At 40.7% G+C, this 15,829-nt stretch overlaps 1 pseudogene; it reads right to left on the bottom strand.

Annotated features, from left to right (window-relative positions):
- Nucleotides 1–3,893: 3,893 nt before the first annotated feature.
- On the bottom strand, nt 3,894–14,562 carry LOC149985607 (uncharacterized; annotated as a pseudogene).
- Between the last annotated feature and the right edge of the window lie 1,267 nt (nt 14,563–15,829).

Below are 15,829 nucleotides of genomic sequence, written 5' to 3'. Positions count from 1 at the left end.
TGGTTTTTAGGAGCATATACTGACGTGGGTGATTGAAAGATGAGTTGAGGTCCACAGTCCAGTTGGTTGTGGTAATGCACCTCAAAGTTGCTTGACAACCGCCACATGAACTCCAAAGAAGAAGAAGAAGGAGGAGAGAATACTAGAAACAAACTAGTTCTTTTGTTTTATCTGTGGATTAATTGTCAGAGTAAAGGACCTTGTGCATTTCAGGTAAAATAACAACCCAATGTTTACATCCCACGACAAATTAGCTAGCAACAGCAAGCTAGCTAGCTAATTTGCCATAAATGTTTAATGCTTTTCGACCTGTCCTCAAATGAATATAATAGGTTCAGTGTTTGTTTCAATATTTCAACCTGCGTGTTCTGATCGCGTCTGGTGTGGGTGGACAAAATCAACTTGCGCACATTGGTGCATGCGGACGCACGCACGCGTGCAGTCTGGTCAATATGTAAGAGTAGTGCTGCCTGCTAGTGTTAGCGAGCTTAATTTGTTTGAGTTTATTAGCTCTCTGTCTGTTAGCCCATAGCGAGCTTCATAGGTTCCTACCCACTGGGCACACACTGGTTGAATCAACATTGTTTCCACGTCATTTCAATGAAATTACATTAAAACCAACATGGAATAAATGCTGAATTGACATCTGTGCCCGGTGGGTACTAACTCATTAGCCTGTCTAGGCATACATGTGAGATGAAACGCTGCTGTAATCTGCACTAAAATCTGATAATCTAATCTCTTTGAACAATATTTACCCTTGAAAGATTTAACAGCCTTGAAGATGTTGTTGCCCTGCAAGGGTCAGAACTTCAGTTCACTTGACTCATAAGAACATGAATGCAATCACACACACACACACACTCCTCACACAGATGAGTAGCTTTTTCATTAAATTTTCATTTTTATCAAGTATAGATTAAAGTTGAAAGCTGTGTGTGTGTGTGTGTGTGTGTGTGTGTGTGTGTGTGTGTGTGTGTGTGTGTGTGTGTGTGTGTGTGTGTGTGTGTGTGTGTACAACAGTGTGTGACAGGAGGGGATAGGCCTCCACACTAGAACTTAATTTCCTCTCAAATGACCAGGGAAGCAGCACCTGTTATTACTGAGTTAGACACAGACACGGGCATGCAGGTCCACACACACACACACACACAAGTCTGTGGTGAATTTTCAAAACTCTTAGTACAATACTCCAAACTGGTTTCACTTGTAACGCAGGAAGTCTAATATTCAAAAGTTTTTATTGTGCATTCATTTTGTTTGTAGACATCTTTAACCACACAACCACTGATTATAAAACATATCTTTACTGTGAAATATAATGAGAACATTGGTTAAATCACTAAAACACAACATAATGATCTTGTCTCAATTTAGTTATTTTAACAACCAGTTAATCCAATAGCAAAAGAAAATAGGATACTGTAGATGTTTCAAAATTGCCATTTGAATGTATTATGTATGCTACAGTACTGTAAATTACAGCACATTACGATGTTTTCACATTAGACAATACACCCATTAAAATTGAGTAAACTTTACATTTCCATCATTTCTATCCCATGTGTGATCAAAGGTATGATCATTGTAGACATATTTCACAATGTAATCAATTTAAAGAAATTAAAGAAACATAATTTGTAGCGGGCACTAGTTTGCATCAAGCCTGTCTTGAGCATTTGGCTGGCCATAGGTACTCATCGAAATACATCTTCGATCTCTATTGTATTTTACAGTGTTGTATTGCACTTATGTATTGTAGTGGTCCTGTACGTGACTCAACTTTATATGTTTATACTTTACAGGTACATTTTCATTATGTAGTTCTCAAAATCTGTAGTCGACAAACCAGTTTAAAATCTATAGTTTACCAAACAGTTTAGAGATGACCAAATAAGAGCAGTCAGATTAAGTGATAGTAAAATGTATTTTAACAAATGAGAAGTGTCACACCCTGATCTGTTTCACCTGTCTTGTGCTTGTCTCCACCCCCCACCAGGTGTCTCCCATTTGTCCCCATTATCTCCTCTTGGTTCAGAGTCCAAGGCGATGGAGACGTTCATTGAGGACTCTCTGGCTGCAGGGGGTATCCGTCCTTCTGCCTCCCCCGCCGGCGCAGGGTTCTTCTTTGTGGAGAAGAAGGACAAAACCCTGCACCTGTGTATCAACAACCGAGGCCTAAGTGATATCTCAGTTAAAAACCATTATCTGCTTCCACTCAACGCCTCTGCTTTCGAGCCTCTCATTAGGGCTACGATCTTCTCCAAGTTGACCTCCAGAATGCCTACGGGATGGAGACAAGTGGAAGACCACCTTTAACACGGCTAGTGGTTCACTACGAATACCTGGTGATGCCACTCGCACTGACCAACGCTCTTGCTGTGTTACAGGCCCTGGTTAATGACATTTTCCGTGACATTTTGAACCGGTTTGTGTTCGTGTAACTCAATGACATCCTAATTTCCCCCCGCTCGGCTCAAGAACATGACCTCCATGTCCAACAGCGTCTTCTGGAGAACCAGCTGTTCGTCAAAGCTCCACCATCTCCTTCCTTGGATACATCATAGCTGCAGGCGACATACAGACTGATCCTGGATAGGTGAGAACGGTGGTGGATTGGCCGCAACCCAACTCAAGAGTGCAGCTGCAAAGCTTCCTGGGGTTCGCCAATTTCAAGCAACAATTCACTACATCCCCCATCCTAATCCATCCCGGCAGTTTGTGGTGGAGGTCGACACCTCGGATGTCAGATTGGGGTCTGCCATGTCCCAACGTTTGGCCCAAGACCCAAAAGCTGCATCCCCGCGCTTTCCTCTCCCATCGTCTCAACACCAGGGAAAGGAATTACGACGTGGGTAACCGAGAACTACTCATGGTGAAGATGGCATTAGAGGAGTGGAGGCACTGTTTGGAGGGGGTGGATCACCTATTCATAGTATGGACAGATCACAAGAACCTGGAATATCTCTGCACTGACAAGAGCCTCAATTCCAGGCATGCTCGATGGGCCCTGCTATTCACTCGATTCAACTTCACCATCTCATACCGAAAATGTGAAACCGGATGCTCCTTCACGCCTCTATAGCCCCGCTTCTACACCATTGAACCCCGAGACCATTCTCCCTACCCCTGTCTCACAGCTACACTCATCTGGGGTATAGAAAACCAGGTTCGTTCCCAGGGGGTGCAGCGTTCCCAGGGGGGGCCCGGCTAAATGGATGTTCGTCCCGGACTATGCCCGTTCCCGGGTTCTGGAATGGGCTCATTCCTCTCGACTGGCCTGACATCTTGGCTCCAGTCGGACCCTGGCATTTGAACGACAACGTTTTTGGTGGCCCACCTTTGTTCCTGACTTCTCCGCGTTTGTCACAGCCTGCACAGAGTGTGCCCGGAATGAAACTCTGCGACAAGCTCCGGCTGGCCTCCTTCAACCTCTTTCCATTCCTCATCGCCCCTGGTCTCATATATTCCTGGACTTCGTCACAGATCCCCCTCTATCAGATGGCAACATCTTATCCTCATGCCCATTTCAGTCCCCTTCCCAAGTTACCCTCAGCCAAGGAAACTGCCAAGCTCATGGTGCAACACGTCTTCCGGACCCATGGACTTCTGGTGGACATGAACTCCGACCGCGGTCCTCAGTTCTTGTCCCGGATATGTAGGGTGATCTGCACTCTCATTGGGGCATCGGCCTGGCTACCCTCCGATTTTCACCCCAATCTAACGGCCAGTCGGAGCAAGCCAATCAGGACCTGGAGATGACTCTTTTTTTTTTGCCTCGTCTCCACCAACCTCACCTCCTGGAGCCAGCAACTCGTGTGGGTGGAATACGCCCGAAACATCCTTCCCTGCTCGGCCACTGGTCTCTCACAGTTTTAGTGTGCCATGGGCTATCAGCCTCCGCTCTTTCCTGAGCAGGAGGAAGAGGTCAGCATACCCTCGGCCCAGATGTTTGTCCACTGCTGTCGCAGTACCTGAAAGAGAGCCCTCATCAAGACCATCTCCAGGTAACGGCGACAGGCCCGGCGGAAAAGTGTTGGGTCCCCGCTAGGAACATCCTGGACCCAGCCCTCATTGTTGAGTTCCGCCACCGGGACCCCAGTCAACCAGGTATGTGCCAGGGTACGATGCCAGGTGATGCCCCTAGAGAGGGGGGGAGGAGGAGGGGGGGGGTACTGTCACATCTGTCTTGTGCTTGTCTCCACCCCACCAGGTGTCTCTCATTTGCCCCATTATCTACTTTAAATGTATACCTGCGTTTTCTGTTTGGTCGTGTCCCATTAAGTCCTACCAGCATGTTCCCATTCCTATGCTCTAGTTTTAGTTTTTCCTAGTCTTCCCAGTTTTTTCTATTCTTCCCAGTTTTGACCATTCTGCTTGCCCTGACCTGACCCTGAGCCCCGACCCTGTTCTGTACCTTTCTGACACTGCCCTGGAATACTGACCTCTGCCTGCTCTGACCCTGAGCCTGCCAGCCTTTCTGTACCTTACTGAATCTGCCCTGGATTACTGACCTCTGTCTGCCCTTGACCTGTCGTTTGCCTGCCCACTGTTTTTCAATAAACATCTGTGATTCAAACTGTCTGCCTCTGGGTCTTATCCTGAGACCTTTGAGACCCCTTTCTTAAATAATTCCCTATTTCTTCTCAAATAAGTTACATTGAAAATAATTGAGGTTCCACACCTTGTTATTCGATTTTCAACATTGCAGAACCAAATTTATTTTTGTAAACTTAAGCTAACAATATTAATTTAGAAAATAAAGACATGCCATGGACAACATTATTGTCACCCAGGAGCTAGTACTTGGTTGTACAGCCTTTGGCCAAGTAAACTGCAGACAAATGCTTCTTGTAACCATCCATGAGCTTGCTACAGCTTTCTACTGGCAATTTGGCCAACTCTTTAGCAGCAAACTGCTCTAATTATTCAATGTTTGACTAGTGCCCTCCACCAACTGCTATCTTTATTTTCCAAAAACAAAATTGGTCTGTAAAGCCAAGTAACAAGGTGTGGTGACCAAAAGTATTTTTACATTTCAACTTATTTTTTGAAGAAATAGGGAATTATTTAAGAAATGTGCAGAGGTGCCAATTTATTTGGCCGCAACTGTGCCTGAAATATTTTGTTCTCTGAACCAAAATATATAGTTTGATGAAAAACCATATTCCTCCAGAGGAAATGAAACAATTTCGGGTAAAAAGTTATTATAAAGGCATTTCTAATTATAGAAAACATAAGTTGGGTGAGGTTCTGAACTTTATGCCTACCCGAGAACTTCAGCCTGGTAGGCATATCACAGTTCCTATCTTATGAAAGAGAAGCCAAACATCCCCATGACCTGCCATGACTTGCCTGTCTAATAAAGATCCTGTGGCTGTTGCTAAGAGGAGAGTAACGGGGGAGGATGAATATGAATCAATACTGCCACCTCCTGGATATTAAGTCTAACAACTCACAAACCTTTGAATACTCCTGGGGCTGTCTCAATTCTCTACTGTAACCTCCTCTTCTTATCTCCTTTCCTTTTGTCTTCACTGATTTGAAATCACAGTAGAGGTGAAAGAAATAAAGTTGCCTTCTCAGTGCAGAATCAGATTAAGGAAAGGAAACGGGGACTGCTGAGAAAGTTATCAGTAGTACTACTGAGAATCAATCATTTCTTCCATTTTGTTTTACTAGGCAAGTCAGTTAAGAACAAATTCTTATTTACAATGACGGCCTACCCCAGCCAAACTATTAATCCAGTCAATGCTGGGACAATTGTGCGGCCAGTTGTGATACAGCCTGGAATCGAACCAGGGTCTGTAATGATGCCTCTAGTACTGAGATGCAGTGCCCCTCGGGAGTGCCACTCGGGAGCCCCATCCTTCTCTCATAAATGAGAAAAATCCATACAATTCTCAGGCTTTTAACTGATCTGAAGCTGGGACTGGAATAGCACTATGTTGACCCTGCTCTGTCCTGAAGATGTCTGTTAGGGCTATTGATAGCTGCATTGTGTGCATGAACATAGCAATGCACAGTCAGAACCCAGAGTAGACAGAAAAACCTCAATCAAACTCTGAGATATCGCTTTAAGAACAGTTCGAATGGTTACAGATCGTGGAGGCCGATAGGAGAATTGGACAATGTCGACTGTAGAGATACAAAGTTTTTCTGTGCATCATGCTGTGGCAATCATTATAGGCATTTCACAAGACTCTAGTGATAATATAAACAATAGTGGTGAAATATACTTTGGCTGGCCCTATACTGAACTGTGTTTTCTTTTAATACTACCGAAATTATCTCAGCAACCATTCAATCTTGGTATTGTCGCTCTGGATTTTATACTAGTGTTACTGTAATTTAATTATACCAATGTGTTTTCATTAATTGAATTCCCTTAATCTATTTTATGAGAATTTGTAAGATTCTTGTTTGCATACAATAGACGGAGACCAGTCCTTTCAATGATAGGTAACAGAATTTATTCTCGGAGCGCGCTCCCACGTTACCATGAGCAACAGTTTATATACAATAACATGACGTCATTTCATTGCTTAAAAAAATGAATCTCCTCCTCTCGACCGAGACAAAGGGAACTTTAAAAGTTAATTCAAAATTAATTCTGACCCCCTAGCACATACACAGGACACACAACAAAACTGAATTAACTTTTGACTCCTCACCATTATCGATTACCACTTAGCTGACAGTTCTAACTAACAGAAAACCTAGGAATGCACTCACTGTCTTATCTTCAACACCCCAGAGCTCAGTTTCGTCGGTTCAACCATAGGTTAACGACCCTATCTGCTTACTTAACCCACAACCCATTCCTTTCTCCCTAGTTGGAATGGTGTTCATTAACTTGAATTACTCCTTGTCAGTGTCACACAATCCCTTCTTATGAACTCATATTGTTAATTAGATATAATAAAACAGAGTATAAGTTTACTTAGTTACAGTTCTATTTAAAATGAGGATATTGTTTATTAATTTATTCATAATATTTTTAACAACTAGGTTCTTAGGGACAAAGTCACAGATCATCTCTATCTCTCCCACTCTTTCACACCCTCTGTCTCTCACTCTCTCTCTCTCTCTCTCTACCGAACCCCGATATAGCTCCTGTCTCCATCATAAGAGCTCCCTGCCTGCTGTTGTTGTGGTGTGTTGTGGGCAGTGTCAATTCCAGAGTAGACTGCCTAATAAGGTAATTTGACCCGGATGATAACAGCTTTTCCTGCTTATAGGAACTTATTGTGCTATTGGTATCACAAGCATGGCTCACTAGGGATATGTTGTCTGAGTCGGTACAGCCACCGGGTTTCTTCATGTGTCGCGCTGACAGAAACAAACCTTATCTCTCTGGTAAGAAGATGCTCAAGTTCTTTTGTTAACCTGACTTAAAATTCCTTACAATCAAATCACATTATCTCCCAAGAGAATTCTCTTCGATTACAGTCACAGTCGTATATATCCCCCCCAAGCTGATACCTCAACAGCACTCAAGGAACTTCACTTGACTCTATGTAAACTGGAAACCATTTATCCTGAGGCAGCGTTTATTGTAGCTGGGTATTTTAACAAAGCTAATTTGAGAACAAGGCTACTTAAATTCTACCAGCATATTGACTGTAGCACCCGCGCGGGCAATACACTGGACCACTGCTACTCTAACTTCTGCGATGCATACAAGGCCCTCCCCCGCCCTCCCTTCGGCAAATCCAACCATGACTCCATCTTGCTTCTACAGTCCTATAGGCAGAAACTCAAACAGGATGTACCCGTGACTAGAACCATTCAACGCTGGTCTGACTAATCGGAATCCACGCTTCAAGATTGTTTTAATCACGCGGACTGGGAAATGTTCCGGGAAGCCTCAGAGAATAACATTTATTTATACACTAACTCAGTGAGTGAGTTTATAAGGAAGTGCATTAGATATGTTGTACCCACTGTGACCATTAAAACCTCCCCTAACCAGAAACCGTAGATAGATGGCGGAATTTGCGCAAAACTGAAAGTGTGATCCACTGCATTCAACCATGGAAAGATTTTGGGGAATATGGCCAAATATAAACAGTGTAGTTATTCCCTCTGCAAAGCAAATGATGGGGGTCACCTTGGGGTCATGATAGGGGCTGCACCTAATAATTGATTATGCTTATGTTGTATTAATAGAAGGGGAAGGCTATAAGACCCTCCTCCACTACATTTATAGGGTCCTGGACCACAGATTAGCAGTATATGCATTATAAGGTTTAATACTGTTCCACAGTTCTTTTCTAGTCTCTGCCTCTTATAAGAAACGGTCTGAGCAGATGTCTGAGCCACTGGAGTCAAAACAGGGTGTCTGTGAGAAAGCGCCTCAAGGCTAAAAGAGATACATAGACACAGACCCCTGCATGGGAGATAAGAGACAAGTCAGACGTGAATGGAATGGAAAATGGAAAACTACTGCTGAGCTCTTAGAAAACACTGGACTATTGTTCTCTCCTGCAAGTTTGTATAACTGTATATGCATGGGCTTGGTCTGATGAGTAGAAGGTGTTGATGTAGGCAGTTACATCACTAGGGGTTGAATGCAAGTATATTTAAGCAACTTTGACCTTTTTTATATTGCAGAACTTACTCTGAAACATACGTGCTGTGTTTCCGTTGTCAACTTCTGTCTGCAATTGCATTAATAAAGGTTTGATTTACTTAACGTCTTACAGCAACTGAGACGCCAGCGTCTCACCTAGCCAACAGGAAATGGAAGTGCGCAACGCCAAATGCTAATAGTACTTCGATAAAACTCAAACTTTCATTAAAACACACATGCAGGGTACTGAATGAAAGCTACACTCGTTGTGAATCTAGCCAACATGTCAGATTTTTTAAATGCTTTTCGGCGAAAGCATGAGAAGCTATTATCTGATCGCATGCAACACCCCGAAATACCTGAAGGGGACGTAAACAAAAGAATTAGCGTAGCCGGCGCTACACAAAACGCAGAAATAAAATATAAAACATTCATTACCTTTGATGAGCTTCTTTGTTGGCACTCCTATATGTCCCATAAACACCACAATTGGGTATTTTTTCCGATTAAATCCGTCCATGTATACCCAAAATGTCCATTTATATAGCCCGTCTGATCCAGGAAAAAACAGCTTTCCAAAACGCAACATCATTTTTTTAAATTAAAAAAGTTGCCTATAAACTTTGACAAAACACTTCAAACTACTTTTGTAACCCAACTTTAGATATTTGTAAACGTTAATAATCGATCACGGAGCGATCTGTATTCAATAGCAGCTACTCTTGAAATCATCGTCCATTGTCTCTCTCCCATAAGCCTCTTCCTGTATACTGGATGACAGGAAGGGTCTATTTCTCATTCCACCAAGGATTAAATCCAATGAAATTGCCAGTACTGGCGACATCGTGTGGAAGCTGTAGGAACTGTCAACTGGTCGCTATCTATTGTCTCTTGCCATAGACAATTCAGAGACTGGCGGATGAATCCTTTTTTTTTTGTGACCAGGTTTTTCTTGGGATCTTGCTTGCTGTTCACGTTCTGTTATAGTCACAGATATGATTTAACCAGTTTTAGAAACTTCAGAGTGTTTTCTATCCACACATACTAATCATATGCATATACTATATTTCTGGCATGAGTAGCAGGACGTTGAAATGTTGCGTGATTTTTAACAAAATGTTGAAAAAATTCAAGAGAGCTCTAACTGTATATGCATGGGCTTGGTCTGATGAGTAGAAGGTGTTGACGTAGGCAGTTACATCACTAGGGGTTGAATGCAAGTATATTAAAGCAACTTTGACCTTTTCTATATTGCAGAACTTACTCTGAAACATACGTGCTGTGTTTCCGTTGTCAACTTCTGTCTGCAATTGCATTAATAAAGGTTTGATTTACTTAAAGAAGATATTGTCTGATTGCTGATTTCACCCATAAGCCAATGATTGACAAGGAACAAGGAACCTACCCCGACACAATCAAACAAGCTAAATTCTCCAGGGTATGTTGTGGCATTTAGCTAGTGTGCTGTTAGCCTGCATCTCCCTATCTAGCATAGTGTTAGTTAGGACCGTTAGGACACATGGCCGAATCTGGACATGTGCTGATTAGTAAAAGTGCATTCAGTCAGCATGGCGTTAGATAGCACGTGGTCGGAATTGCATATGTGCTGATAAAAGCTGCTTGTTGGCTGGCTTGGAAATAGTTTGATAACCTGCATAATAGTACAAAGGAAATATGTTTGCTAGCCATGCTTCTAATTAGTATTGGTTTTTAAACCCTTCTTTTTTCCAAAATATATGATTTAAAAACGTAAGAATATTCTAAAGATTAATTAGCCTAGTGTTGCAAGTAGTAATGTTAGTATATATTTTGTTATTTCACAATTGTTAGTTTGGGTTTAATTAGATGTTATGTTAAACAAACCATGTTATGAAAATGAATTTCGCAGTTAGTGAACAGGTTTTCCTAGTCAGCACTTATATCTTGAATGTTTTATCAATTTCAGAATAATTTGTTAATAATTAACATATTAACTAATGTGAATAAAAAATGTTTATGCAAACATTCTTTTTTAGATTCTTGGAAATCCAAAAGCATTATTCCTTCAATGGATGAAGTGGAACTATAAGTACTGCAGATTTGACACATAAAGTCAACGCATCCTTACTGGACATTACAAATTGAAACATGGACATTATGCAAGAACCTGTCCATTACCATGTATCCATCAAGACTGTCTGTGCTCCTTTAAAACCGAAATAGCACTCAAGAAGCATTTGACTCAACACCGAAGAAATGTTCATGAAACAGTTACAGTTGAATAAAATGTGACCTCTGTAATTTTTCTGAGCCCTGTAATGTTAAGCAGTACTTTTCTCGTTTCGAGAAGTCGTTTCAACAATAAGGATTATATGCAAGAAGAGATTCAGAAAATAAGTCCTGAGTGGGTAACTGTTGATGCAGCAATGGGGACTACTTTCTCATTAAGAAGAAAGGAGATTGTGGAAGATGAGCCCCTTGTGATTGACATCAAATCTAGATGGCCAGCGCTGTTCACAGACAGACAAGTAAGTGCTTATTAAAATTTGCAAAAGATCCAATTATATTTTCTGTGATTGTTGAAAATAATAATATACCTAGTTTTTCATACAGTAGCTCAAGAGCTTGTCTCCCTTCCGACCTTTGTGCATGTGATTAGAGGACACAAGGAACTACATAACTTATTAATGTAATACGCTTTCCAAAAATGTATTCCTTTTATCTGTAGTGCTCTTAGGCTGGGTGTAAAAATCATTACTCTGACTGTTTATAGGTCACAAAAATGCGGGTCTCTATACAGTCTAAGCGTTTCACTCACATTTTCTGATGTCAATTATAGCTATAAACCATTGTTGTTTTCAAAGTATTTCTGTCATTTAGTTTCATAGCTTGACTCTGAATCCCTTAACTTGATTTAACAATGAGCACAGTGGCAGTCACACGCTGTCATAGATACATTTTAAATGATCCCAAATGAGACATAGCCAGTTTTCATGTTTCCTAGCTATGTATATTTTAATCACATGCGTTTTTCAGTGTTAGTTTCAGTTTAAACTGCAAAATCAAGATATATTTCCCACAAATCAGTATAAGTACTGTAGCTCCATTACCATGGTAACCCTTTGGTCTGAAAGTGGCAGCGAATCATTTTAATCACTTTCCTACATTAAATGCTTATAGTTTTTTTTAACAAGTGTTTGAGTTTTGTAGCAATGTTATTGGCTATTTTGCTTGATGGCCTTAGTGCCCTGGCAGATTAGGCACCCCCTTGTCCCTAAAATTCCTTCCCTGGTATGTTATGATCTTCAAACAGGTTGTTCTGGAGTTCATGAGACTGGTGTCTGTGGACCTCAAGAAGACATTTTAAGGACTGGACAGTCATCTTTCCAAGCTCCTTGATTTCTACCGGCCATGAGTGGTGGGGGGGATGGAGCTCAAACACCTTATGGACAGTCTTGACAAAGACGTAGGTTCAACTATATTGACATACAGTTATTTCCTATGTTTTGGTGTATTGATAATAGCTTATTTTGAGGATTTTTATTACAGTCAATGGGAAAATTCACAATGTAGAGTAAATGGTTTTACAGCACCTGTAAGTGTAATTACACTGTACTTTCAATGCAATTACATTTCAGCGGATATATCAAAATGTCAGTTATGTTATAAAGAAAAGTATCCTAACTACAATGTTCCTACACAGGAACAAGCAACTGAATGTAAAGTGAAGCACATTGATTACTCATGTGATTACTATGTTGCAACAATGTCAGACACCCAATACATTACTTGTATTTGTGATCAATGGAAGTCCATCTCAATCTAGGAAGAATGTTGGGACAGCACCTTTAAGTGTAATTACTATCTACTTTCAATATTATTAACCATTTTGCAGGGTATACCACTATTTAAATTTTTACAATGTCATTATAAAGAAAACCATTTTAACTACAATGTTTCTACACAGGAACAAGCAACTTAATGTACAATTAAACGCATTGTGAATTACTCAAGTAATTACTATGCAGTTGCAACTTAGGCAGACACCCAATATAGTACTTGTAGTTGTGATCAATGGGAATCCATCTCAATCTAGGAAAAACATTGTTTACAGCACCTTTAAGTGTAATTACTTTGTACTTTCAATATTATACACTTTTTCAGGGTATATAAAAATTTCAGCTATTACAATGTTGTTATAAAGAAAAATTGTAACTACAATGTTTCTACACAGCAACTTAATGTAAAGTGAAACGTACTATAAATTACTCATACAATTACTATGTACCTACTATGTTAGAGCTATGGCAGACACCCTATACAGTACTTGTAGTTGTGATCAAAGGGCATCCAACTCAATTTAAGAAAAAATGTTGTTACAGCACATTTAAGTGTAATTACTATATACTTTCAACATTAGTCAATATTTTGCAGGGTATATCGACACTTGTTATTAGAATGTAATTTTAAAGAAAAGCATCACAACTACAATGTTTCTACACAGGAACAAGCAACTTAACGTAAAGTGAAACTATGTGAAATTATGTAGTTACCACGTTACAACGTGACATTGATTGTAGTAGGTGAAGAATGGCAATACACTTTCTTGAGGGTTGGTGCATAGCCTGTTGATCAGACAGTGATATGTTTGGAAGCAATGGAATCCAGTCTCCCGTTTCATGTGATATCAAACATTTTTACATGGAGTGACCCAAAAAACACTAGCAACAACATGCTTGAAACATTAATTTGCTGTAGGATCGTAGTTCCAAAGACATCGTATTGGTTGATATTAATTAAAAGTTGAGATTCTGTTGGTTTTGACAAAATAGATCAAATCAAATCAAATTTTATTTGACACATACACATGGTTAGCAGATGTTAATGCGAGTGTAGCGAAATGCTTGTGCTTCTAGTTCCGACAATGCAGTAAAATTGTATGTAATGAAACCTAAGATGACCTGGGGTACTAATGTAAGAAATAACACGAAAAAAAAAAAAAAACTGCATAGTTTCCTAGGAACGCGAAGCGAGGCGGCCATCTCTGTCGGCGCCGGAAGTTACTCCAGATCTGGCAGGGGTTGCGTGCATTTAACGGTCTGGTATTGACCGGCAAAGTACCCGGCAAAGTACCCGGCACACAAATGCAACCACACTTGAAATTGGTTGGATATTTATATATATTTTCTTCCTAATAACAAATAGTTGGAATTGAATGTCCTTGGGGCACTGTGCAACAAACAACTCATCTGTAAGTATTCTATTCACATTGAAATGAAATGGAAAGGTCTCACTTATAACTCGGGTAGTTCATCACTGTGGGCTCTTTTTTGAAAGATAACATTGGCCCTACTGATGTGACAAACAATGTCTGATCTCACAGCTTGGAATGATCTTGACAAAACATTTCCTCTGGGGGGTGCATGCTAAGAGTGAAAATCTCACAGCTGATACGAATTGGATGTCTTTGAAGAGTTGAGAGAGTACACCTTATTGTCTTTACCCAATCAGCACATCCACTCAATAAAATGGAGATGCTTCTTCAAACTTTTTTTTTGGTCCGATTGCCCCTTAGCCTCCAGACCATTCCCTTTATTGTCTGCCAGGCTCTATTCCATGTGTTGCTTGTGACATCCTGTGTGAGGATCCACAGAGTTGTTTGTGTGGCTGACTGTCTGGTGATTGTAACCCAGCCTATTCAGAGACCTGACATACGCTCTCCACAAGTCACTCACAAGTCACTCAGAATGGTGGGACCTCTTCGCACATGTCGTCTGATGATAGAGATGAAGGTTTCCTGTGAACGGCTTTCCCACCATTTTAAGAACTGGGTGTCTGTTGTGTTTGACCTCCATCATCCCAAACACCCAACCCTGTCTTCTCCACGTTGGCCCCGTCCTTCCACGACTGTACTGAAAGATAGGAACATATTGCATACAAGTGCATATTGTTATTTTGTGACAGGGAGTTGGCCAGTGGTTAGTCACGCCTTGGAATGGCGGGCATCAGTATATCCATGGGAACTAGCGTAATGTCACTTATGACACAAGCTAAGGTCTGATGGGAAAGGTTGTATAATGTTGAAAGACCGGAAACATGATCCTAAGAAACATCACTGATTATGTGTCCGAGAGCACAGATATGTATGTATTCATCAAATAATTCAGTATATGAAATGGGTAAGCCCTCTATTTTTTTTTATCCATATCATTATATCTGCTGAGGAGTACTTTAAAAGGCAACTGATTACTTTAAGTTAAATATATCAACAAATGATCTCTCAGTTGCCAAGCCCAGATAATGAATGTTACTACAAAAAAAAATGTATAATGCTGTACCTTTCTCTTGTGAGAGAACTTGGATTAATCTATCACCACCAATCTCCGTAGAGAACTTGATCCAATTTGGAAACCCTTCCTCCTCTTGAACCTCCTCAGTGTTTTATTGCAGACCTTCAATAATGAGAGGTAAGACAAATGATAGTGAAAAGAGAAGACTTGAGTGCCCCAGGGAGGCATGGCCATCAACAGTTATAAGAGGGGCACCGAAATGAAATCTCACTTAGGGTTCTAAATCGTCTTGAGCTGAAACTGTGCCTGTCTCATGTGGAAATAAACTTTATTGGATGTTGTCACAAAATAACAGAGTTTGAGTTTGTCTGTTGTTGCTACTTGCACTTTGATGCACTGTAAACATTTTAATATTTGATAAAACACTCAGGTTATATTCAGTCAGCAAAACAGGCTTTTTAAAAATTAAAACAAATTGAGTAATAACTGACATATTGACTATCAGAATAGTTGTTAGTTGCAGCTCTAAAAACAGTACTCAAAACACATTTGTAACAGCTTTTACTTCATTTGCCTGAATAGTGTAGGCTCACAAGAATAATAAATTAGGGCAGCAACAGTGGTGCAAGACACCCCAGTCGAGCCTTTCCACAGAGGGTTCTACATGGAACTCAAAATGTCTCTACCTGGAACCAAAAAGGGTTATACTATGGGGACAGCTGAAGAACCCTTTTGGAACTCCTTTTTTCTAAGAGTGTATCTAGCTGTTGTTCTAATGCAATGTTCAAATTGCAGCCACAACATGATGAGCATGTAGTCAAGCATCTGAAGACCATCGAGGATTGGAAAGCCTGCTTTGGATGAGCAAGCTAGAACAACAACAACTAGCTATATCAGATAAACATGTTCAGGAAAAGCAGGGAGAGAGAACTAGTAGTAGTAACATTATTATTTGAAACCTCACATGCGCTTAATCTATATCTGT

This window comes from Oncorhynchus mykiss, chromosome 1, assembly GCF_057628025.1.
Source record: "Oncorhynchus mykiss isolate SJ-2025 chromosome 1, ASM5762802v1, whole genome shotgun sequence".
Taxonomy (NCBI): Eukaryota; Metazoa; Chordata; class Actinopteri; order Salmoniformes; family Salmonidae; genus Oncorhynchus; species Oncorhynchus mykiss.
The sequence above is the reverse complement of the archived record's forward strand: the minus strand, read 5'-3'. Positions and strand labels throughout refer to the sequence as shown.